Genomic DNA, 27,442 nt, shown 5'->3' with positions numbered 1-27,442 from the left:
TTGCGTGTGGTCCAAGCACCACGTCAAAATCAGTAATCAAATGTAAACATACGAATGTAAACATACCAATACATACAAACAGAGCATATCATTTTGACGTCAGCCATATCTACGGCGAAAAATTCAGCTGGGTGAATGCTGTCACCTATAATAAATCCACCTTGGGTGCAACCATGTATTCGATCATTCTTCTTGCACATGCACGTAAGCAGAGGTGCATGCGCATAAGGTATTCAGTCGTAAATTACAACAATTACTACAACTGAATAAACGAAAAGTAATAAAGTGATTCACTAATGCAAGCGAATCTTTTGCCATAACTTTGTGACTTTTATTTGAGAGTCTAGTGATCAGACTCAGAGGAATTATTGTGAGCGATTTATTTGGATTTTAACGTAACGATATTTTCAACACTATGTTATAATCCGGCTAGTAAACTTTTTTTTTAATTTTATTTAAATGCTGTTAGAACTCCAACTAAGATAAATACAAAATTTAATAAATGTCCTCCTATTCACATGTATCTCATTCGCTGATGCCGGTAACCTGACAGCAGATAATGGCAAATGCATCTGTTAGGTTATCAATGGTATTATCGTGACGTCAATGCTCCAAATAAACAGAGAAAGAGAAGAACAAAAGTAAGCGAATGCAATGGAAACTGCCGAACACAAGAAACTCTTTCATACCACGGCATCATTGCTAAAAAAGGAAAACAACTCTTTCAGTGCATTACGATTTCAGAATTTAACATGCTGCACTTCAATGTATTAGCTTGTTTAATTTAAATTTAATTTGACACGCGGCACTTCGTTTTCATTAGTTTTTTTAGATCAAATTTCACAATTCACAATATAACTAAGCCATTAACTGAATTTTCCCAAACATATAATCGCTCTTTCTCGTGTTTGTTTTGCACGTTTGGTTTGTTTTGTTAAGGAGCCCGACGTCACCCTTGTCTAAATCGTCAGAAATCAAGTAACTGTTTCGGAAGACCCCATCTTCTGTATGCTATTCGCCATGGGCCAAAGTACTAATCCAATAAGTACCTTTTACAAAATTTGTTTGTAAATAGTAACAAAATACCAACACAACCCTGAAGGCCTGGCTCGGTCTTTTCGTTCATCGAATTTGTTCGTTCGTTTAACCTAAGGAGAATAGTACACGTCGTCGTGCAATTTTTATTACATCAATTTGTGTGAAAACGTTACAGTTTCGCTGAACTTAAAAAGTATGCTTAAACTCTTTATATAGATAATATACTTTACAAAATTTTACCAATTGCTAGGATGTTAAATGCCATATTGTTTGGGAGTTTGTATTTATGTGAAGCGTGCGAAATTTCGAGTTGGCTGGCATTGACTAACATTTGCCACCAATATTTTTTTCATATTAAATCGGTTGAAGACTAACTGGGTGAAGTAAATTATCCATATTAACACGCTCTACTCTTAAAATCACAAATATCAAATCGAAGCTTGATAAGGAGGAATAAACTCGTGAGTAAGTTGAATATTGGACGGTATTCCTGCCGGAGGGCTTTAAGCAGTATGTCAAGGAGATTTATTTAAGAACAAGTTGAAGAAGTAAAGTGATACATTTCTGCGTGTTCAATCGTATTCTTCAGTATTAACGAGTTTGTTGCGTGTAGCCATGAACGTGTACATCAAAAACAGCAGCAACTCACGCCAATTTTCGATAGAAAAAACAAAACTAGAAATAAACTTTAGGTGGAAGAGTTAACATATATTTCAAAGGCAAATGCAAACTACGTAGAATTATTTGCTATAACACCGAGTGGAGAAGGTAGCCCCATTTCAAGACTGCAATGTGGCTTTATGAAAGTACGATAGCAATGGTGCAGCAGTTATAACTAATAAAGTGTTTCTCAAAACTATTTTTCCCGAAAAGTTGTTTTGGATAGTTTTTTCGACTGTTCAGAAAGCAATTTCCAAAAAGAAACATGCAGAGTAGTTTGATAGTTAGTAACAAGTATGCAGTGTATTTTTTTTTTTTTTCCAAAATCTATAAACAACGATTGACAGTCAGAGCAACTTAAACGAAATTTGACAAACTGCAGACCAAATAAAAAGTAAAACATCAAAACTGCAACCCAACTTCTGCTACCTGTTTTATGTGCGCTGGTCTGAAAGCAGAATTGGAAAGTTACCTCTAATTTGTGGCGTTACCCCTGCAAGCTCTACTTTTGGGAAGTGCTTTTAAACTATTTGAGTATGGCCATGTGACATCAGTTTGCTCATTACCTTTTCAAGTAAAAATTTGAAGCGGTGGCGTAACAACAAAAAGGAGAGAAAATTTGTTCGCTACAGTAAAATTTTGATTTTGTGTCTTGGTTGTCAAAGTGGCCTACTTCAAATATTACTTCCTGTAATTATCCAGATTGCAGCCAAGGTGCAATCTATCAATGCGTTTTGGTCTCAATATTAATATTCCAGAACGGACCGTAATTGTTTTAAACCGTTCAGAATTTATTAACTAAACACAATTCAGCGAAATTGCTTTTTGTAGCTCTAATTACTCAATTAATAATGCAGCACTTCTTCGCATTACACTAATTGCAGTATATTGTTGATATTTTATAAATATCATTGATAAAATAAAATAAATAGCAATCTTTTGGCACTCCCAAACAACGGGTAAATATGTAAATGGTTAGTTATTCTAGCTCATTTACAAACTTCCCCTTGTAGATTCCTGAACCGGGCAAACAATAAGAGATCAAGTAAGATATTCCTTACTGAATTTTTTTCGAAATTGAAAACATATGCACACACGCATGTAAAATCTTGTTAATAGTTTTTGAGATATTTTTTAGGTGTAACGGAAAGCCTTTGTAACATATTTAAAGTGAAATAAAAAGATAATACTCATGCAAATTAATTTTTTATTTATTTCTGTCACTTCATTAATGGCCCCTTCTTTAATTTATCACATACAAATGTTACGTCATTAATAAATGCAATACTTAAATACAAAATAAAATCCCAAAACAACTTGTATAATAAAAAATTCTCCACTGAGTACTTAAACCTAGAATTCAAAATTGCAGGTACTTATTTCCCTAAGTTGTCGCGTAGGGTTTCTAATTGCAGTCTTTGTTGGCTATACCGTGACATCTTTTTGGATGCAGTTGAGTTTATTAAAATTCGTGGAAAAACTTTAGCATAATGTATATCGCTTTGGAAAAAACGGTAAAAAGGGGATGATAGAGGGCTGTATCCCCATCTTAAAACTCAAAACAGAACCTGCCGGAGGCTTATAGTTTTTAAGTAATTTAATGTTAAAGTTCTCTAATTTAGCGAAAAGTTGGTGTTGCCATACACCTGAAATGAAAGCGAAGTTCGAACGCAGGGATGATAATTTTGAAAATAAAAACATACAACTCATTTAAACTTAAAAACAATGATATTAATAAAGTAATTAAAAGCCAAAATTACGGTTTATAACTGTATAACATTGGATAATAACAGTTAAACAAACGGTATACATACGCAGGTTCCTTTGCATTTTACAGGAGCGTCAAATAGAAGGGTTTTTGTAAATTTGTAGAATTTTTGCGTAGAACTCCTTTTCGCGTGGGCGGCCTTCGGCCGCGCTTCAAAAAAATAACCCTCATCAGTGCAACTCCGGCTACGCAATCCACAATATTTTTGCGTAGAACTCCTTTTCGCGTTTGCGGCCTTCGGCCGCGCTTTAAAAAAATAACCCTCATCAGTCCAACTCCGGCTACGCAATCCACAGTATTTTTGCGTAGAGCTCTTTTCCGCGTGGGCGGCCTTCGGCCGCGCTTCAAAAAAATAACCCTCATCAGTCCAACTCTGGCTACGAAATGCACAGTATTTTTGCGTAAAACTGCTTTCCGTGTTAAAACCATTGAACCCAAAATTAAAACGCCATATACGTGTATGTAGTAAGGAGGCACAATAACCCCGACCCCCATGATTAACACTAAACTCAAGAACTTATTTTTTGTTTTCATTTGCAGGCATCTGGCAACACCATACTGTTGGCATTCCAATCTTCTTCTTATTCGCGCTTAAAATTGGAATGTGATTGCATAGGCAAATGAATTTGCATTTAATTTTAAAAGATATAATTAGAATATTAGAATAAAAATCGGTAAAAACACGCGTGTGAGTGCATATTTGGTGAATTTTAGTGAAATGTTAAAAAATATAGAGTGTAATGTGGCAAATTATAGTGAAGTTCCCGAGGGCATTTTGAATGTAAATAATTAAAAAATTATTATTTCCCGAAAAATTTAAAGTTATAAAGAGTGTTCCTTAACACCTCAATAACATCTCCACCTAGTTTCATTAAAAACAACATTATAGTTTGCCAAAAATTCCCAAATATACATTGTTCTAAATTCCAGCCAAATTCGTTCTATAAAAAATTTATTGCAAAAACCCTATGTAATTATACATTTTTACAATTTACTTACATCTTCGGTTAAATTCGGTCGTTTACGGGCGGCTGTCGGTGTTCGAATGACAGTTCAGCACTCGTTCACATAGTTGATAGTACGAAATATGCACTTTTCCGTGACGAGTGGTATGGCCTCAGGTTACGCTCCAGCATGCTTGTCCAGCAGGCTTATATGTGTGCGTGTCGGGTGACACTCGTACTTGCTTCGTGTCACACATACTTGTTGTCGGCTTTTGCATGATGAAAATCAAAAATTTTAGATATTAGCGTCAAGCACCCGACACGCACACATATAAGCCTGCTGGACAAGCATGCTGGAGCGTTACCAGAGGCCAGTACGTTCGTTGATGTGATAATTTGGCCCCAGTTTTGAACTATTTGCTTAAAAATTTGACGCAAAAATAATGGAATTCTTTTTCCACAAATTTATATATTATAAAGTATTATTTATTAACCCGGGGCTTGTCGCTAGGCAAATACAAACACAAACGGTCGAAACCGGCTAAAATTAACTAAATATTTATTTATATCAAAGTTTCTTAGTTTATTTTGTTTTTCTATGCTATTAGCTATAAATAAAAAGCATTATTAATTTGAAAATATGTATTTATTATTTCTTACGTAACATAACATTCAAAGGAACTAAATTTTAACATTTTTCGTAATAATTTTAAAAATATAGGGTTTTTCAGCTTTTTCAGTTTCAACTTTTGAACTTTTTTGAATAAAACACAAACGGTTTGACTTTTTTAACTAATTTTTTTTTATTATCGAGTTTGAACATATACATTTAAGTATGAAATTCGATTTCTTTTGCATGACCACCGCGTGCACGTTTTACGAAGTCCAATCGTTGAACCCAATTTTCAACCACTCTTTTGCATAAATCGGCCGAAATTCCAGCAATTTCGCGTTCAATATTGGCTCTGAGCTCACAAATCGTCGCCGGCTTGTTACTGTAGACCAATGACTTCACATAACCCCAAAACAGGACGGCTTGTTAAATGGACCGTAAAATGGCTGTAATGCTCTTAAAGTAGCAGCAACAGAACGATTATTTTCATAAAAAATTTGCACGATTTGCAATCGTTGCTCAAGTGTGTAGCGTTCCATGATGAAATGTATACTAATGAAGTTTACAAATGACAAGCGAAAAATAAAAAATATTGCGTTGTTGTTGTTGTTAACAGCATAGGTATCCCTGTCAGTGTAGGCATATCATCGTTCGTCCTCGTCTAGCTCATCTAGGGGTAGGCCCAGGAAACATGCTGTTTCGACAGGTTGGGTCCAGAGGGAGAGGGGGGTTAGATGAGTCGGTTTGAGGGGGCATGTGAAGAGGTGGTTAGTGTCGTGCGGGGTACCTTCACATGCCGGACATGTGTTTGGTATGTCGGGGTCGATTCTGGATATGTAGGAGTTTAACCTGCTACAATATCCAGAGCGTAGTTGTGCCAGTGTTACACGGGTCTCACGGGGAAGCTGGAGCTCTTCATCTGCAATAGGTGGTGGTTGGACTCCGATTACGGCATTCACAGGACGGGAGTTCAAGAAGGTGGTAACGGTCTCCCGGTGAATGTCGTTTATAGACTGTCTAAATACTGTCCGGTCCAGTAGGTTACGGTCGGTCTTGTCCTGGATATCGCCAGCGTAGTCAAAGAGGTGTCTCCTGACGTGCCTGGGAGGCGGCTCAGGCTCAAGCAGGTGTCTGCAGGGATGAGACCTGCGGTAACATCCGAGCAGGAACGTCGTTCGCCCTCCCTATCGGAAAAAAGTTGAAGCGCACCTATTGAAAAACCCTATATAACTTTTTTAAATTTTTTTCTTAGGACTTATGCTAATTGAGATCAAATATGAAAACTAAATGAAATGCTTCTATTAGCTAACAAAAAATAATTGTACTCTTATACTAATTTTTTTTTGCTTGGAAAACACGCTCGAAAATCACAAAAAATCACAACACTAAAAATTTTCAGTCTCTGTTTTCACTAAATTTATTTCTCTTTTTGGTAGCGATCGCCGCCAATAGGTATAGAATGCTCTCTGGATATTTTTTTGTAGCATATTTCACATGATGGCTTAGTCTTCCGGTCTTTTTTCCGGCGTAGTTGTTGTTGTAGCTGCATAAATATTCCACATATTTACGTACGAGGAATGCTGCTGGAGTGACAGTCCTTGCTCGGATATAAATCCGGGTCGTAGAAATGTAACTTTAGATGAGAAACTACAAAGGTTTCGTGGCCATTGCCCATTTCGTCAATATATCCCTAGTTAGCTCAGGAAATACGGAAGTAAAATATTTGTTATGGCTGATGCAAATTCTCTACACGGGAAATATGGTGGTTTATATATATATAATTGGCGCGTACACCCTTTTTTGGTGTTTGGCCAAGCTCCTCCTCCTATTTGTGGTGTGCGTCTGGATGTTGTTCCACAAATGGAGGGACCTACAGTTTTAAGCCGACTCCGAACGGCAAATATTTTTATGAGGAGCTTTTTCATGGCAGAAATACACTCGGAGGTTTGCCATTACCTGCCGAGGTGCGACCGCTTTCAGAAAAATGCTTTTCTTAATTTTGTTTTTTCACCGAGATTCGAACCTATGTTCTCTGTGAATTCGGAATGGTAATCACGCTCCAACCCATTCGGCGTTTCCACGACAGTCGGTTCTACGTACCGTAATGACTCGGGTTTTTCCCGACCAAGGGCTGCCGCCCCAGTATACTAGCCCTGTCTAGTGAAACACACATCATCCCACCCCTTACGTCACAGGAGCAAACTCTCGCAGCAATCCTCCTCCAAATGCTTCTCCTCAGGGCTGGAATCGAATCCAACCCTGGGCCAGAAGTATTCTACTGCTGCGTCTGCCATAAACGGCTCCACCCGAACTCCACCTCGGTTAGGTGCAATAAGTGCAACGGGTGGAGCCACCTTAAGACCTGCTCAGGCCTTAAGTCACATAGGGAGTGGTCCACACGGTATGTGGCCACGTGTTGCTCCCGCCAGCAGGCGTCTGATGCCCCCACGGCTACTACACCCCCTGATAGGCCGGCACTACCAACCGCCACCACCACCCACACCTCCACGGTGTGGAGCCTATCGGAGCAACACAACTCCCCTTCAACCCCTTCCCTTCTTTCCTGCTCCAACCCCAGTGCGGGGACAAACCAGCAGCTCCTGGTCCCCCGCACAGTCTGGTCCGTGTGTCAGACCGTAATACCTCGGAATCTGGTATCAGTCCAATGCAGTTCTTGCAGTGGCTGGTGCCATTTTCGGAGATGTTCCGGCCTGCGCACCACCCGTGATTGGACAACTGCCTACGTTGCTCCCTGCTGCAGAGCTCTGCACCCACTACCGCCCCCGCAGGCGCGGCCGCCCACTACCATCAGGCCGCAACAACCACAGTGGATTGCGCAGCAGGTGCAACATCGACAACCCCACGCGTCCCTCACCCCCCGAATCACACAGACCTCACCAAGAAGCTTCAAGTTTCTCCAATTCAACTGTAACGGACTAACGAGTAAGGTCGACGAGATAGTTGACTTTATGAGCCAGCACAGTATCAAAATAGCTGCGGTCCAAGAAACAAAACTGCACGCTAGGTCATCTCTGATCACCAGGGATGGCTATAACGTGCACAGACACGATCGCGAGCGAGACAACGGTGGTGGCCTAGCGTTTATAGTCCACCACACTGTACAGTATCGTCTTATCGATGAAGGAATCGACCCCAGGGACAGCACCTTAGAATGTCAAGGCATAGCTGTCCGGTCAGGCGATTCCGAGCTCGAAATATTTAACATATATATACCCCCTGTCACCTGCTGCCCGGCAGGATATCACCCTGATATAGGTGCGCTCATCAGAGGTGAAAACCGATTGGTGGTAAGTGACTTTAATGCGCATCACGATCTTTGACATTCAAGCCTGCCAAACGATCGTAGGGGACAGCTACTGTTACAGCAAATAGCCGATTCGACATTCAGCACTGTGAACGACGACGCCCCCACAGGGTAGTGGGCAATTGCAGCAACTTGCCTGATCTGACAATAGCTAGCGCCGGTCTGATAAATAGGATAACGTGGCGACCTATGCTATCGCTTGCATCAGACCATTTGCCCATTATCGTCTCAATTGAGAGACCTGCCGACTTTGTTTCCGCGAATCACCGGTCCTACTTTAACTTTAGAAAAGCTAATTGGGACGGCTTCACGGAATTCACCGAGGACACCTTCGCCGCTCTTCCCATCCCCACTGATGTGCGCGTAGGCGAACGCGCATTCCGCAAGGTGCTCACAGCTGCTGCGGCTCGCTTCATCCCTGCTGGAAGCTATAAGGACATCCGTCCTCATTTCCCAGCCGAAGCAGCCAGCTTAGCAAACGAGCGTGACCACCTACGCCAGGCCGATCCCGGGGATCCCCGCATAAGGGACCTCAATTTGGAGATCCGGCAACTGGTAAACCAGCACAAGCGGACTAAATGGGTTGAGCACTTGAAGACCTGCAACCTCACCTCTGGGGTGAGTAAGCTCTGGTCCACCGTTAGGTCCCTGCCAAACCCGACGAAGCACAACGACAAGGTGGCTATCACCTTCAACGGTTGTACTTCGTCGGACCCGAAGAGATGCGCGAGATATTTTAGCCGGTTTTTCATACTGCATCCTCCGGGCGACAGAACCAAACGTCGTGCTACCAGAAGGCTGCACAAACTGACGAACGACAGTGCGCCACTTACTTTCTCCGGTGATGAGGTTCAGGGGGCCATCAACAAGTCGAAATCATCGAAAGTCATTGGCCCTGATGGTTTAAACGCGCTGATGCTGAAGCATCTGGGACCCCTGGGAGTAGGATTCCTCACCAGGGTTTTCAATCTGCCCATGGCCACTCTCATCATCCCTGACAAGTGGAAAGCAGGGAGAGTGGTCCCACTACTGAAACCTGGGAAACCCGCCAACCAAGGGGAGTCTTATCGGCCGATAACTCTCCTTTCCCCAGTACTGAAGACACTTGAAGCCCTCCTACTCCCTCTCTATACGAAACACCTGGCCCCAGCCCCACATCAGCATGGTTTCCGACGAGTGCACAGCACCACCACTGCACTCACCGCCATAAACGCCCAAATAAATCGCGGGCTTAACCAAAACCGCCCCTGCGAGAGGACTGTCCTAGTAGCGTTGGACTTGAAGAAGGCTTTCGATACAGTCAGCCACTCCATGCTACTAGATGACATTTATCAGTCGACACTCCCGCCAGGGCTGAAGAGGTGGTCCGCGAACTATCTAAGCGGTCGGCACTCGTCAGTGATTTTTCGAGATCAAACGTCAAGCAGAGAAAGATTAAGCAAGGTGTACCGCAGGGTGGTGTCCTTTCTCCCTTGCTTTTCAATTTCTACATCTCGAAGCTCCCCCAACCACCAGCGGGAGTTTCCCTGATCTCATACGCTGACGACTGCACGATAATGGCGTCGGGCAATGACATCGATGGCCTATGTTCCAAAGTGAACAGCTACCTCACCGACCTTTGTCGCTTTTTCACTGCGAGGAATCTCCAACTCTCCCCCACCAAGTCCACGGCGACACTCTTTACCACCTGGACAAAGGAGGTCAAGCTGTCCCTTAAGGTAAAAATCGATGATACACCAATTCCGACGGTAAACAACCCCAAAATTTTGGGTGTAACCTTCGACAGCTTGCTCTCCTTCTCTGCGCACACAACCGCAATTGCCACTAAAGTCCAAAATCGCAAAAAGGTCCTCAAATCGCTTGCCGGCAGCACTTGGGGCAAAGACAAAGAACTGTTGCTTTCGACATTTAAGGCAATTGGCCGGCCGGTTCTAAACTATGCTGCTCCTTCCTGGTCGCGTGGAACTAGTGATTCGCAGTGGACAAAGCTACAGACTTGTCAAAATACCGCCATTCGGACAGCGACCGGGTGCCTCCTGATGTCACCCATCCAACACCTACATGACGAGGCACAAATGCTCCCAGTAGTGGAGCATAACAAACTGCTCAGCAAGCAGTTTCTACTTGGATGCTACCGTAGGTTTTACCCCTGCAGACACTTGCTTGAGCCTGAGCCGCCTCCAAGGCACGTCAGGAGACATCTCCTAGACTACGCTGACGAAATCCAGGACAAAACTGACCGCAACCTACTGGACCGGACAGTATTTAGACAGTCAATAAACGACACTCACCGGGAGACCGTTACCACCTTCATGAACTCCCGTCCCGTGAATGCCGCAATCGCAGACGAAGAGCTTCAACTTCCCCGAGAGTCCCACGTAACCTTGGCACAATTACGTTCTGGATATTGAAGCAGATTAAACTCCTACTTATCCAGAATCGACCCCGACATAGTAAACATATGTCCGGCATGTGAAGGCAACCCTCACGACACTAACCACCTTTTCACATGCCCTATCAAACCCACTCATCTAACACCCCTCTCCCTCTGGACCCAACCTGCGGAAACAGCTACTTTCCTGGGCCTACCTGAGCTAGACGAAGACGACAGGTGATTACACTACACTGACAGGGCAAGTTACTGCAACAAAAACAGGACCTTGTTGCGTTTTTAGACTTACGTGGCAATAGCGGTTGTATGCGCAAAGAAGGAGAGCAAAGTGTCAAAGGTAACTCCCAAGATTTTGGGGTTGTTAACAGTTGGTTTTGGTGTGTCGTCGACCTTTACCTTAAGTTGCAGTTTGATCTCCTTTGTCCAGGTGGTAAAGGGAATCGCTGTGGACTTCGTGTGGGAAAGTTCAAGATTCCCCGCAGTGAAGAAGCGGGAAAGGCAGGTGAGGTAGCTGTTCACTTTGGTGCACAGGCCATCAATGTTCTTGCCCGACGCCATAATCGTGCAGTCGTCGGCGTAGGACACCCGGATTTATATTCGGCCAAGTACTGTCATTTGAGCAGCATTCCTCGTATATGCATAGGGAATGTTTATGCTGCTACAACAACGTTCCCACGACAGTCGGTTCTACGTAACCGGAACGACCCGGAGCTATATCCGGCCAAGGACTATCACTTCAGCAGCATTCCTCGTACATGTGTGGGGAATGCTTATTCGGCTACAATAACAACAACTGCCTCTGGTGGCTGCGGTAGTTTTTCCTGCAATGTCCACGGCTGCTACATTCAGCATAACGTTAAGCGCTAGAGTGGGAGTGGTACGGAGCGCCCCACTGATACCAATGAGGGTCGACCTTTGTACCCTTACCAGCTTCTTAACTGCTGTTTTAACCATACTTGCTCTCATGTTGGGTAATATTCGGTTTTTAAAGGGTTTTATATGCAATGTTCTCTTTACTTCTCTCGCCAATGATTAATATGATTCGCATACTGAGTAGGCTAAATCCGGACTAAAAATATGCCATCTTAACGCTCAGAGTTTACCATTTAAATTTGATGAATTTCGATATATTTTTCAGTCATCTGATGTATAGGGTGGGCCATGTAAAATTTCCTTTTTGAATCGGCTATAAAACAAAACTAATCAATATTTTTTCAAATTTTTTTTTTATTTTGAAGATGGAACATTGTCATTTATGAATGAAAAATAATATCGTTCAAATGACTGCCACGATTGGCTTTACAGTAGGCCATTCGATCAACCCAATTTTTAAGCACATTTTCGATTGTTTGGGCTCCAATTTCATGAATGGCAGCTTCGATTTCGTGTTTTAAAACATCAATCGTCTCTGGATGGTTCGCATAGCAGTTGTCCTTAACGGCTCCACACAAAAAATAGTCGAACGGGCTTAAATCACAGCTCCGAGGCCGCCAATTGATATCGGAATTCAAAAACGGTAGCCAAATGTTCGAGTGTAACTTTGGCAGTGTGACAAGTTGCACCGTCCTGTCGTCCATGTCATCCTCTTCAATTTTTGGAAACAAAAACTCATTGAGCATGTCACGGTAACACTCGCCATTTACTGTAACAGCGGAAGAAGAAGACTCACCACTTTGGAAATAGGTTTTCAATATTTCCCAATTTTGTTCAAGCGTATAGCGTCCCATTTCGTAAATGTCAAACCTTTAAGTAAATTATGAACACATTTCACATGTCATTTGTGTTACCATTCTCAAAAAAATAGGTGATTCAAAAAGCAAACGCTATATGGCCCACCCTGTAGATGTTGTGCGTGTATCTGAAACATGGTTCTCTACGTGGCATAATGACGATTCGTTTTGTATTAGTGGCTATAAAACCTTCCGTTTAGATAGAGCCAAGCGTGGCGTTGTAGTGTTTGTCAAAAATAGTCTGTCTTGCTCCCTCAAGTGTGTTTCGGAAGCTACGAACCTGATAGAATATATTTTCCTTGAAATTATTTGTTGTGTATATAGACCTAACAGGTACATCGCCTTCTGACGGTTTGCTGATTTCATCGAAAATTTGTCTCTTTATTATATTATAATAATATCGTTGTAGCAGTAAATTTTAACAGCTACCTGCTATGTGAAAGTGAGTTCATGTTAGCCATGCGGAACTTAAGCTTGTTCCCTGCTAACGGTTCTACGACTACAGACTTCAACACTTCACGCAAACTAGTAGCTCTTTGTTATATATATTTTTTGTTAACGATACCGCGAAAACTCTCCTATTTGATAAGCATTCTGTGCCAGGTTTTTCAAATTACTATTTAATTTTCATGACATTTGACTTCCAATTGATCTATGACACTAAATACTATTCGTATCGTGATGCTCTACTCATAGATTATGAGCATCTTGAAGGGGCTGTGAAGGAAATTGACTAACTTAATGTCTAGTAATGAGCAAATTAGCTTCATTGGAGAAAACGTTAGCTCACTCTTTGATCGTTTCGTACCAGTTATATAATGGGTGATTTTTTAGCTATTATCTTTTTAAACAGTTGGTTTAAACAGCTGACGCACGTTTCGTGCTTTGTTTCACTGTCAAATATCTTCAGTTTGGTCTATATATTAACAATGAATCGTCTTACAAACGAACAACGCTTGCAAATCATTGAATTTTATTATAAAAATGCGTGTTCTGTTAAGAAAGTTTATCGCGCGCTTCTTCCATTTTATGGTCAGTTTAATCGTCCCACTGAAGGGGCTATTCGAGCTATTGTGACTAAATTTAGAACCAAATTTATATTATTGGACATCAAACCACCAACACGCTTACGTAGAGTGTGAACTGAAGAAAATATCGCAGCTGTATCGGCCAGTGTTAATGATGCCCATCAATTATCGATTCGTCGCCGTTCGCAGCAATTGGGTCTTTTATTCAACAGCGTGGAAAATTTTGCGAAAGGATTTAGGTGTGAAGCCTTTCAAAATACAGCTGATGCATGAATTGAAGCCGAACAACCTACCGCAACGCAGAAGTTTTGGTGAATGGGCTGGAGGTATCATTGGACCGTACTTCTTCGAAGATGCTGTGAATCGTAACGTTGTTTGTTGTTTGTTGTTTTTAACAGCATAGTTAGCCCTGTCAGTGTAGGTATATCATCTGTCGTCTTCGTCTAGCTCATCTAGGGGTAGGCCCAGGAAACATGCTGTTTCGACAGGTTGGGTCCAGAGGGAGAGGGGGGTTAGATGAGTCTGATTGAGGGGGCATGTGAAAAGGTGGTTAGTGTCGTGCGGGGTACCTTCACATGCCGGACATGTGTTTGGTATGTCGGGGTCGATTCTGGATAAGTAGGAGTTTAACCTGCTACAATATCCAGAACGTAATTGTGCCAATGTTACACGAGTCTCACGGGGAAGCTGGAGCTCTTCTTCTGCAATAGGTGGTGGTTGGACTCCGATTACGGCATTCACGGGACGGGAGTTCATGAAGGTGGTAACGGTCTCCCGGTGAATGTCGTTTGTTGACTGTCTGAATACTGTCCGGTCCAGTAGGTCTCGATCAGTTTTGTCCTGGAGTTCGTCAGCGTAGTCGAGGAGGTGTCTCCTGACGTGCCTGGGAGGCGGCTCAGGCTCAAGCAGGTGTCTGCAGGGGTGAAACCTACGGTAACACCCCAGCAGGAACTGCTTTCTGAGCAATTTGTTGTGCTCCGCTACTGGGAGCATTTGTGCCTCGTTGTGCAGGTGTTGTATGGGTGACATCAGGAGGCACCCGGTCGCTCTCTGAATGGCGGTATTCTGAAATGTCTGAAGCTTTGTCCACTGCGAATCACTAGTACCAGGCGACCAGACAGGCGCAGCATAGTTTAGAACCGGCCGGCCAATTGCCTTAAATGTCGAAAGCAACAGTTCTTTGTCTTTGCCCCAAGTGCTGCCGGCAAGCGATTTGAGGACCTTGTTGCGATTTTGGACTTTAGTGGCAATTGCGGTTGTATGCGCAGAGAAGGAGAGCAGGTGGTGAAAAGGGTCGCCGTGGACTTGGTGGGGGAAGGTTGGAGGTTCCTCGCAGTGAAAAAGCGAGAAAGGTCGGTGAGGTAGTTGTTCACTTTGGAACACAGGCCATCGATGTCATTGCCCGACGCCATTATCGTGCAATCGTCAGCGTATGAGATCAGGGAAACTCCCGCTGGTGGTTGGGGGAGCTTCGAGATGTAGAAGTTAAAAAGCAAGGGTGAAAGGACACCACCCTGCGGTACGCCTTGCTTAATCTTCCTCTGCTTTGACATTTGATCTCGAAAAATCACTGACGAGTGCCGACCGCTCAGGTAGTTCGCGGACCACCTCTTCAGCCCTGGCGGGAGTGTCGACTGATAAATATCATCTAGTAGCGTGGAATGGGTGACTGTATCGAAAGCCTTCTTTGGGTTCAACGCTACTAGGACAGTCCTCTCGCAGGGGCGGTTTCGGTTAAGCCCGCGATTTATCAGGGCGTTTATGGCGGTGAGTGCAGTGATGGTGCTGTGCACTCGTCGGAAGCCGTGCTGATGTGGGGCTGGGGCCAGGTGTGTCGTGAAGAGTGGAAATCAAAGGGCTTCAAGTGTCTTTACTACTGGGGAAAGGAGAGTTATCGGCCGATAAGACTCCCCTAGGATGGCGGGTTTCCCAGGTTTCAATAGTGGGACCACTCTCCCTGCTTTCCACTTGTCAGGGATGATGAGAGTGGCCAGAGACAAATTGAAGACCCTTGTGAGGTATCCTACTCCCAGGGGTCCCAGATGCTTCAGCATCAGCGCGTTAAGTCCGTCAGGGCCAATGGCTTTCGATGATTTCGACTTGTTGATGGCCCCCTGAACCTCATCACCGGAGAAAGTAAGTGGCGCACTGTCGTTCGTCAGTTTGTGCAGCCTTCTGGTAACACGACGTTTGGTTCTGTCGCCCGGAGGATGCAGTGTAAACAGCCGGCTAAAGTAGCTCGCGCGTCTCTTCGGGTCCGACGAAGTACAACCGTTGAAGGTGATCGCCACCTTGTCGTTGTGTTTCGTCGGGTTCGACAGGGACCTAACGGTGGACCAGAGCTTACCCACTCCGGAGGTGAGGTTACAAGTCTTCAGGTGCTCAACCCATTTAGTCCGCTTATGTTGATTTACCAGTTGCCGGATCTCCAAATTGAGATCCCTTATGCGGGGATCCCCGGGATCGGCCTGGCGTAGGTGGTCACGCTCGTTTGCTAAACTGGCTGCTTCTGCTGGGAAGTGAGGACGAATGTCCTTATAACATCCAGCTGGGATGAAGCGAGCCGCAGCAGCTGTGAGCACCTTGCGGAATGCGCGTTCGCCTACGCGCACATCAGTGGGGATGGGAAGAGCGGCGAAGGTGTCCTCGGTGAATTCCGTGAAGCCGGCCCAATTAGCTTTTTTAAAGTTAAATAGGACCGGTGATTCGCGGAAACGAAATCGGCAGGTCTCTCGATCGAGACGATAATGGGCAAGTGGTCTGATGCAAGCGATAGCATAGGTCGCCACGTTATGCTATTTATCAGACCCGCGCTAGCTATTGTTAGGTCAGGCGAGCTGCTGCAATTGCCCACTACCCTGGTGGGGGCGTCGTCGTTCACTGTGCTGAATGTCGAGTCGTCTATCTGCTCTGCCATTTGCTGTCCCCTACGATCATTTGGCAGGCTTGAATGCCAAAGATCGTGATGCGCATTAAAGTCACCTACAACCAATCGGTTTTCACCTCTGATGAGCGCACCTATATCAGGGTGATATCCTGCCGGGCAGCAGGTGACAGGGGGTATGTATATGTTAAAAATTTCGAGCTCGGAATCGCCTGACCGGACAGCTATGCCTTGACATTCTAAGGTGCTGTCCCTGGGGTCGATTCCTTCATCGATAAGACGATACTGCACAGTGTGGTGGACTATAAACGCTAGGCCACCACCGTTGTCTCGCTCGCGATCGTGTCTGTGCACGTTATAGCCATCCCTGGTGATCAGAGAAGACCTAGCGTGCAACTTTGTTTCTTGGACCGCAGCTATCTTGATACTGTGCCGGTTCATAAAGTCGACTATCTCGTCGACCTTACTCGTAAGTACGTTGCAGTTAAACTGGAGAAGCTTGAAGCTTCTCGGTGAGGTCAGTGTAATCCGGGGGGTGAGGGACGCGTGGGGTTGGCTACGTTGGACCTGCTGTGCAATCCACTGTGGTTGTTGCGGCCTGATGGTGGTAGGCGGCCGCGCCTCCGGAGGAGGTAGTGGGTGCAGAGCTCTGCAGCAGGGGGCAACGTAGGCAGTTGTCCACTCACGGGTGGTGCGCAGGCCGGAACATCTCCGAAAGTGGCACCAGCCAGTGCAGGAATTGCATTGGACTGATACCAGATTCCGAGGTATTACGGTCTGACACACGGAACAGACTGTACGGGGGACCAGGAGCTGCTGGTTTGTCCCCGCACTGGGGTTGGAGCAGGAAGGGATAGGAGGGGTTGAAGGGGAGTTGTGTTGCTCCGATAGGCTCCTCACCGTGGAGGTGTGGGTTGTGGTGGCGGTTGGTAGTGCCGGCCTATCAGGGGGTGTTATAGCCGTGGAGGCATCAGACGCCTGTTGGCGGGAGCAACACGTGGCCACATACCGTGTGGACCACTCCCTGTGCGACTTAAGGCCTGAGCAGGTCTTAAGGTGGCTCCACCCGTTGCACTTATTGCACCTAACCGAGGTGGAGTTCGGGTGGAGCCGTTTATGGCAGACGCAGCAGTAGAATACCTCTGGCCCAGGGTTGGATTCGCCTCCAGCCCTGAGGAGAAGTATTTGGAGCAGGTTTGCTGCGAGAGTTTGCTCCTGTGACGTAAGGGGTGGGGTGATATACGATACACCAGACAGGGCTAGTGTACTGTTGCGGCAGCCCTTGGTCGGGAAAAACCCGAGTCATTCCGGTAACGTAGAACCGGCTGCCATGGGAATGGTGAATCGTAACGTAACTGTGAATGGTGAGCGCTACCGTGAAATGATATCCAACTTTTTTTGCCCAAAATGGAAAAGCTTGACTTGCATGACATGTGGTTTGAGCCAGACGGTGCCACATGCCACACAGCACGCGTAACAATGGACTGGTTGAGAGGCGAGTTCGGTGAACATTTTATTTCACGTTCGGGACCTGTCAATTGGCCACCCAGATCGTGCGATATAACGCCTTTAGATTATTTTTTGTGGGGCTATGTTAAAGCTCACGTCTATTCAGACAAGCCTGCTTCAATTAACGCATTGGAAGACAACATTAAAGCATTTATATGTGAGATACCGGCCGAAACATTGGAAAGAGTATGCCAAAATTGGACTAAGCGGATGGTCCATTTGAAGCGCAGTCGCGGTCAACATTTGCATGAAATAATCTTCAAACATTAAATTATATGGACTGTACTATCGATTTAAATAAATATTTCATGCATTTTCCTGAATTTTACGTGTGTTTTTTGAAAAACTTTCCTATAGCTCTTAAAAAATCACCATTTACAAACCAGTAAGTGATGAAATCCGGCCATGGTTCAACAACCATACAAGAAAAACTTGATTTACAAACGCAACAAAGCGTATCGCAAATGAAAGAGTTTCAGAACTTCGGAAACCTATAACACCTTTAAGGCTTGCAGACGAGATCTTAATCAATTCGATTAATCAATTAGATTAACTAAACTAAAAAACTATGAGCAACAGTTTAGTACTGCAGTGGGTTCGAAGCAGACGTGGAGCAAAGTTCGTGCGATCGGTGTCGGTAACAAAAATCAATCTATATTCGAATTATGTGATGTAATTGTATTAAATGAAAAATTCTGTAAATAATATATGTTATGATAACCACAATTCCAATCTTAACGTTGTGATGTCTAGTTTCTGTTTTGAATGTGTCGATGATTGTGAGATAGTACAATCCATAATTAGTGTCAAGTCGAATGCGGCCGGTCAGGATGGTATTCATCCAAAGTTTCTAAAATACTTGTTACCAAAGACCCTGGAATATTTTTCCTATGCTCTGAATACCACCTTGAGTCAATCTATCCCAACTCTTGGAAGAGAGCAAAAGTTATACCAATAAAGAAACCGAATGGAGACTACCGTCTGATTGCAATATTGCCGTTCTTATCTAAAGTTCTTGAGCGTATTATGCATCGCCAGATAAACACGTTTCTCAATAACAACGCCTTGGTGAACGCATTGCAATCGGTGTTTAGATATAGTAAGAGCTATTTAGCTTTTCAACGTCGGCTTTAACTCTTATAGAAACTTATCTTAGTGGCCGATCACAAGCAGTATGTGGTGATAATACCATACCCAACTTCCTACCTGTAACCAGAGGTGTACCTCAAGGCTCTCTTTTATTTGTCTTGTACATTAATGATTTGTTTGATATGATTAAATATAGTGATGTCCATGTATATGCCAATGACGTTCAATAATTGCTGCATTGACATTTGCGTCAGTAATTTGAATTTTGACTTGAGACTCACAAGCAAGTAGGCTTTTGACAACGGATTAATTCTTAATCCTGATAAGTCTCAATGTATCGTTATATACAAAAAATATCTCAAGCTCGATGACTATACAGAAGTCAAACTAAATGACGCTGTGTATAAATATGTGGGTAGTGTTAAAAATGTAGGGGTTACATTTAATAGAACTTTAATATGGAGCAACCACATCTTTATTGCCGTAGGCAAAGTTTATGGTATGCTCCGAAATTTATGGACTACTCGACATTTTACACCAGTAAATATTCGACTGCTACTAGATAAAACGTACTTGTTACCAACGTTACTGTATGCTTGGGAGTTATATACTGCTTTTTATAGTGTGTGCCGTAGTAAGCTTAATGTTTTTTATAACAACATTGCAAGATACGTTTGCTGTAAAAAAAGTTAGGACCGCATTTCCGTTTTTGGGAAAAAAATTGCTTCCGTATCTTTTGACGATTTGCTTAGGTTTAAATGTTTAGTTTTACTCCAGAAAATCATAAACACTCAGGAACCTAGATACCTCGAAGATCGACTTATGTTTTCAAAATCTTGCCGATCGTTAAACTTAGTCCCGATGAAATACAGTTGTTTGGTGACTAAACGTCAATACTTTTTGTTCTCTGCCCGTCTTTGGAATACCTTACAAACATAAATTGCTTCGCTACCTTGCCGAAAATTGCTGAATGCACTCAAATGATTGCTCATTATTTTAATCTATTCCAATTAATCCCTACTCCTACTACTACTATTTTCACTTTAGTTTCCTTTTTTAACACCTTCTCCAACTTCAACCTCTTTACCACTAGCTGTAATTTAAATTTTAATTTTGATTTTGTTGTTAAACCTTTTATCTACGATTTAATATGTAAACTATTCTTAAGTTCAATCATTGTAAAAATAACCCATGGTTGTATGTTTGACTTTAATACTAAATAAAATAAAGAAATGATGCCATCCTTTCTAGCGAGTTCCACCAGACAAGGACTCCGTACAGCAAGATTAATTTTATAATCGTGTTATAAAGGCAAAATGTGACATAAGGCGAGAGGCCCCATCTCTTGCCGATAGCGCCCCCGCAACCATACAAGGCGACTGTTGCCTTCCTAATTTTCTCTTCAATGTTTGGCTTCCAAATTAGACCTCTGTCAGGAATAAGTCCCAGGTACTTCACCCTAGCAGAGAGCACCAACGTAGCGCTCACTATTGAGGTGACAAAACTCTAGGTATATCTATCGATAAGCATCTTGTAGATAAGCCTAAAAAGTTTGATTCTGACTCCTAGTTTAATCAGAGGCCTGGTGATAGCCTCCGGGAGGGCATTGTTAAAAGCCCGCTCAATGTCGAGGAAGGCGCGCACAGTGAACTCCTTCTGATAGAGAAGCACCTCGATGTCCTTAACAATAGTACGCAAGGCAGCCTACCGATCTGCCTTTACAGCAGGCATGTTGAGCGTACGATAAACGCCCCCGAGGAATTTCACACCTTATATCCAGGGTTTTCAGCAGGAACGAGGGGAAACTGATTGCTCTTAGATCCTTAAAGGATATATGTGAGATCTTGCCTGCTTTGGGTATGAAAGTAACTCTCACTGCCCTCCAAGATCTGGGTATGTAGCTCCAATCTTTGCAGCTCGCGTAGATAGGGAGTAGCCAACAACATGACACCTCAACAGATTTCTGCAGTTGAGCAGATGTAATGCTATCGGGCCCAGATGACTTGAAGGGTTTGAAAGAGTCAATCGCCCAAGCTAAGCGTCGCTTATTCAGCCAGCGGCTGTGGGTGTGTGTATTGCTATGCCCCCTATCCCAGCCGATATTGCCCGAGCCCGAGTTTGTCCGAAGACGGGTGTCAAACAACCTGAGTCACTCCTCTCTGCTCATCGTCCACCACCCCGAGCCGTCCCTCAGATACCCCATAAGTTTGGAACTCCTCGAGAAAATGCGTCTGAATCTCGCGGACTCATGACAGCCCTCCATTCGTAGGCAGAATCTCCTCCATGAGTCTCGCTTCGCTTTCCTGATTTCGGACTTGAAGATTCCTAGTCCTACTTTGTACAGTTCCCATCCCGAGGGAGACCACCAGTGTAACACAACTCCCTCTCTGACCCACAACCCTCCTGCTCCAATCCTAGTGCGGGGACAAACCAGCAGCTTTTGGTCCCCCGCACAGTCTGTTCCGTGTGTCAGACCAGAATTCCTCGGAACTTGACATCAGTCGAGTGCAATTCTGGCAATGGCTGGTGCCACTTTCGGAGAGGATCTGGCCTGCGAACCACTCGTGAGTGGACACACGACTGCGTCGCCTCTGCTGCAAAAATCTGCACCCGCAACCGCCCCCCCGTGGCGCGGTCGCCCGTCAACATTAGGCCGCATCAACTACTGCGGAGCGCACACAAGGACCAACGCTGACAACCTGACGCGTCCCCGAGTTTCGACTAAACTTACGACTTATTAGTAAGATAGACGAGAAATAGGCGACTTCATGAGCCGACATTGCATAAAGATAGCTGCGGTCCAAGAGACAAAACTGTACCCTAGCTCCTCCCTGATTACCAGGGATGGCTATAATGTGCACCGTGCACAGGGCAGTATCGTCTCATCGATTAAGACATCGAGCGCAGAGATAGCACCTTCGAATGTTGAGGTTTAACTGCCCGGTCAAGTGATGCCGAGCTCGAAGTAATCAACATTTATATACCCCTTGTCTCCTGTTGCCCGACAGGTTATCATCATGAAATTGGGGCGCTCCAGTTGAAGCAGTTGTTCTAGGAAACGAGCGTGATCACCTACGCTAGGTCGATCCCGGAGATCCTCGCATAAAGGAGCTCAATTCGAAGATTCGGCAACTGGTCATCCAACATAAACGGACTAAATGGGAAGAACATTTGAAGACCTGTAACCTCACCTCTGGTGTGAGTAAGCTCTATTCCACTGTAAGGTCCTTGTCGAACCCAACGAAGCTTCAAACCTTCAATATATCAGGCTACCGGACAGCCACGGGATACTGCCTGATGTCCCCTCTGCAATGATATTTCCAAGCTCCCGGTTAAAGAGTGAAGTAAAATTCTCACGAAGCAATTCTGTTAGGGTGTTACCACAGGAATCAGCCCTGCAGACACTTGCTAGCTTGAGCTACCTCCCAGGCGAGTCAGGAGGTATCTCTCGTATCTCAAATACGACTGTAACTACTGGATCGGACAGTATATAGACAGACATTCATCGGGAGTCTCTTACCAACTTCCTAAACTCCCAACCCTCGTATGCCCTTATCGGAGTTAAACCACCACCCATTCCAGACGAAGAAGACAGTCGGTTCTACGTTACCGAAACGATTTATATCCGGCCAAGGACTGTCACTCCAGCAGCATTCCCGTATGTAGGTAGGGGGAATGTTTATGCTGCTACAACAACAACAAGAGCTTCAGCTGCCTCGTAAGACCTGAGTAATTTTACGTTCTAAATATTGTAGCAGATTAAACTCATACTTATCAAGAATTGGCCCTTACATATTAAATATATATCCAGCATGGGTAGGTATCACGCGAAACAAACTACTTTCACTCTAAACTTTACAAAAAATGTAATTTGCTGTTATGGTATGCGCGGGATAAAAAAGGACGAAATGCTACAAAACTTAGAGCTGAAAATGTGATGGACGTTAAAAAAAGTAGTGAACAAAGAAAACAACAACAACTACACATTAATCGAAACTGTCTTAATAATCCTGACTTTCGCAACATGACCCTGTCAACGATGCCGCTGAATCTTTACTTGCTGCGCTATGTCTATGCCGTCGTACAGCTCCTACAACTCATTGTTCCATCGCCTGCGATACTTGCCGTAAGCAACGGGCACAGTTACAAATATCTCCCGTAGAATCTATCTCTCAAACATTCCAAGGGACGCCTCATCGGATGTTGTCATCGTCCAAATTTCTGCGCAATACGATAGGGCGATACGAGAGTTTTTAAAGTGTTAGTTTAGTTTGTCGAGAGAGGACTCTACTACTTGAATTTCTACATTTTACTACAAGAGAAATTCTTCGTTGGATTTCAAGGCTGACATTGATATCGGCGTTAATGCTGGTTGCTAAATAAATGAAGTCTTTTATAACCTCGAAATAATAACTGTCAACAGTGCCGATATGCGAGTGCGTCGACTATTTTTTTTTTTATGACGGGAGATAAGACAGAAAAGACAGAACTAAGAGCGGTCATTAAGACCGATGACATCGTGTCCACGGCAGTCGGTTCTACGTTACCGAAACGACCCGGATTTATATCCGGCCACGGATTGCCACTCCAGCAGCATTTCCCGTATGTAAGAATGGGGAATGTTTATGCTGCTACAACAACAACAAAAACAACCGATGATATCAATATCATTCTGCGGCTTAACTTGACTGTCGCAACATTATCACTATCCAACTCAATATTTATTGGTTACGAAAAATTAAATATACCTCCAGAATCCAACGAAATATGTAACAATTATCCGTCATGCTGTAACTGCAAAGAAAAAATGGAATGGACTAAATCGTATTTGGACAACAGGGACTCTGGTGTTGTTATTGATAGTATTTAATCGAACCCATTATTTTCGGCTCTGGCGTTCCCCATGGTATCAGTACACGACTTTTTCTCGTTTTTCTCTTCAACGAGATTTCTTCTTTAAACCGATGACTTGAAAGTTTACTCTGAGGTTAGTTGTCTTAATGACTCAGTTGTTTTACAGCCAGAACTCAATAAGCTTTATAACTGGGGTGAATAGCATCAAACCCTGTCATGAAGTAACGTCCAATCCACATATTACATCGTACCATATATCTAATACCACTCTTCAATCGGTCAACGAGATTAAGAACCTAGGAGTGTGTTTTGACTCAAAGTTCAATTTTACTTTGCATATAAATTATTTTATTTTAAAGTCACTTCCATACAGCACAACCGAAGATATCTCAGTCACTTGTTCGACAAACTTCAATAACTCTTAAGCTGGCCACAAACAGGGCACAATTCCCAGCGATTTGTGGCTAGGGCATACCACACACTCTGCACACAAATCCATAAACCATAACTTCTTTGCGATCGTCGTAGTTCATCGTAGCTCATAGATCGTGTTAGAAGTACGTTCAAATATGCAGTAATTAGCAATAAATCCACAAATTATTCTATCCGTTTACATATAGTTTGTCAAGAATATCTTTGCATAGGGAAGAAAAATTTAAAATGTACGCTTTGATCGGGAATTCCAACAACAAATAGTCTGCGACTATTAGGCACCAACAGTTATTAAATAAACACACACATTACAAAAACAACAACAAAAAAGATGTTTACTCTATTTAAAAAGGGTCAAAAAAATCTTTGCTTAACTGATGAAAACAATAAAAAATGCAGTTATTTTCCGCGAATTTCATTCATTTGGTTTTTTGTGAAAGGGGTAAGAAATTATTTAGTTATAAAGTGATTGTCTTCAGTGCTACAAGTGATCGCAGATTTGAATAAAAAAAATGCCAGGAAAACGAGTTTCAAAAAATATTATTCAATTAGTGTATTTCAATCACTATAAGGGCAAATCAGCCAGAGAAATCGCCGATATGTTCTTCATCAACATTAGAACTGTGTATAATATAATAAACCGTGCTCAAAATGAAGAAAGACTCGAGTTGAAAGGATCTACAGCCAGACCAAAAAAAGTGACGCAGCGAATTGAACGTAAAATTATTAAAACTATTTATAATAGCCCGCAAAGCAGTACAAGAGGATTAGCTCTTCAAGTGGAAAAAGACTACGGGTTAAGAGTTACGCATGAAATTGTTCGAAAAGTGTTGTAAAAACACAAATATTCTTCAAAAGTAGTTAGGAAAAAACCCCTGATATCAGCACAAAACATTGATAAAAGATTGCGATTTGCCACCGAGCACATATCACTTCCCACAGAGTACTGGGATGACGTTATTTACTCAGATGGGACGAAAATTATGCTCTACTACCATGATGGACCCCAGAGAGTTTGGCGTAATCTCTCACAGCACCACAAAACAAAAATATTATCTCTACCGTAAAGTTTGAAAAACTGTCAGTAATGGTTTGGGGTTGTATATCAACAATGACAGTGAGTGAAATCAAAATTGTGGATGAAATAATGACCAAGGAAGTATATCTTGATATTTTAAGCCTCTCACAGCACTACAAAACAAAAAAATTATCCCCACCGTAAAGTTTGGAAAACTGTCAGTAATGGTTTGGGGTTGTATATCAACAATGGAAGTGGGTGAAATCAAAATTTTGGAGAAATAATGACTAAGGAAGTATATCTTGATATTTTAAAAAACGAATTGACTTCCAGTATTAGAAAATTCGGAAAATTCGAACAAATTTAAATACAAATACCATCAAGATAATGATCTCAAACATAAATCCTATTTATGCAAGTCCTGGTTACTCTACAACTGCACCAAAGTTATTAAAAGAAAGGTAGGAAAAGGATCGCCAACTAATAAAACTGAATTAATAAGATTCATCAGAAAAAAGTGGGGAAAAATACCATTGGAATATGATATTCCGAAACTAATTAAATCAATGCGAACTCGTCTTCGAGCGGTAATTGATGCCCAAGGAGGACATACAAAATATTAACCCCAAAAGACTGCATTTTTTGTTGTTTTTCATCAATTATGCAAAGATTTTTTTGACACTTTTTAAATAGAGTAAACATCTTTTTTTGTTGTTGTTTTTTGTAATGTGTGTGTTTATTTATTAACTGTTGGCGCCTAATAATCGTAGACAAGTACAGTAATGGAATGTGTGTATACATTTTTTGTTTGATTTTTTATTTGTTGTTGGAATTCTCGATCAAAGCTAAAATTTTAAATTTTTTGACGAACTGTATGGCAGAATACCTGCAAAATTGACAATCAGCTGTCAATACTGCTTCTTATTGCTTTGGTGGGATATTTTAGAGCTTTTTGTTTTTTTAATTATCATTATGGATATGAAGAAAAGACGAGGAAAGGGAATAGCTAATTTAATTGCGCAATAGGCTACCAGTAATAAACAATTGAGGAAGTCCCTAAACAAGGTTTCAAAAAACTATGGCAGCAATACGCATGCGAAATTCGCGCTTTTTTATGTTATATTGGGTATGGTAATAAGTTTCCGTCCATTCTTAGCCAAAATTAGGAATTATTTAAACAATGGTATTATGTGAAGTATGTGCCATTGGAAGCTACAACTTTACTCCATCTTTCAGGCAGCATACGGATTCCTCCTTTTGATTTGATCCATTCATTGAGTTAGTTTGCGAGATTTCCCAACTCAGTCCCCTCAGTTTGTCATATCTACCGTCCCATTCTGGCCGCTTTTCTTTGAGAGCTCGATTCAAACGCATTAGCTGCAGTCGGTAACGATCGCTAGTAATAGTTTCAAATGCTTCAAGAAGGTCATAATAGATGACACCCTTCTGATCCAGATGCACAACATAACCTTTGGAACGTGAATATTTTTCTTCGCTGTTGTTGTTGTGGCTGTAATAGAAGCACTGTATACCTTACATCACCGGTCGTTTTCGTCTGCCTCATCTAAAGGTAGGCCCAGGAATCATGCTGTTTCGACAGGTTGGGTCTAGAGGGAGAGGGGTGTTAGATAAGTATGTTTTGAAGGGCATGTGAAAAGGTGGTTAGTGTCGTGCGGGGTGCCTTCACATGCCTTTTTTCGCTGTTGTTGCTGATGTAGCAGCATAATGCTGCTGAACTGACAGTCCTAGGCCGAATATAAGTTCGGGTCGTGGACCTGGTTCACCCGGCAGGCTCCAACATTTTCGGCGCATAAGGTTATCATAATACATCCATTTTTCATCGCCAGTGTCGATACGCTGCAGAAAACCTTTTCTTTTCTGCCGTTCAAGAAGCATCTCACGCCACCAAACGTGTCTCGATATCCATCTGCTTCAATTGATGTGGCACCTAGTTACCCACTTTCTGGACCATTCCCATCGCATGCAAACGTTTACCGACGTTTCGACATACGTCTTCATCCAATAATTGTTGTAGTTGAGCATCTTCGAATTTCTTCGGTGCTCTTTCTCATTTCTTTATAACTCACGTCGAAATTGCCACTTTGGAAATGTCGAAACCAGTCTTTACACGTTGTATTTGATGGAGCGTGATTACCGT

At 43.0% G+C, this 27,442-nt stretch overlaps 1 protein-coding gene across 8 annotated transcripts in view; it reads left to right on the top strand.

The window, feature by feature from the left end:
* The first annotated feature begins 1,114 nt into the window (after positions 1-1,114).
* Positions 1,115-27,442, top strand: part of LOC129249783 (GIGYF family protein Gyf) — a 258,790-nt gene continuing 232,462 nt past the window's right edge. For 6 of the 8 annotated variants that reach the window (XR_008582720.1, XR_008582724.1, XR_008582719.1 and 3 more), the window contains exon 1: positions 1,115-1,231. The gene's annotated coding sequence lies outside the window, so the exon portion shown is untranslated. Of the gene's footprint in view, positions 1,232-1,288; positions 1,504-27,442 lie in introns of all 8 variants that reach the window. The other 2 variants (XR_008582723.1, XR_008582725.1) reach the window with 2 other exon arrangements.

This window comes from Anastrepha obliqua, chromosome 6 (genome assembly GCF_027943255.1).
Source record: "Anastrepha obliqua isolate idAnaObli1 chromosome 6, idAnaObli1_1.0, whole genome shotgun sequence".
Taxonomy (NCBI): domain Eukaryota; kingdom Metazoa; phylum Arthropoda; class Insecta; order Diptera; family Tephritidae; genus Anastrepha; species Anastrepha obliqua.
Note: the sequence above shows the minus strand (reverse complement) of the source record. Positions and strands in the feature narration are given on the sequence as shown.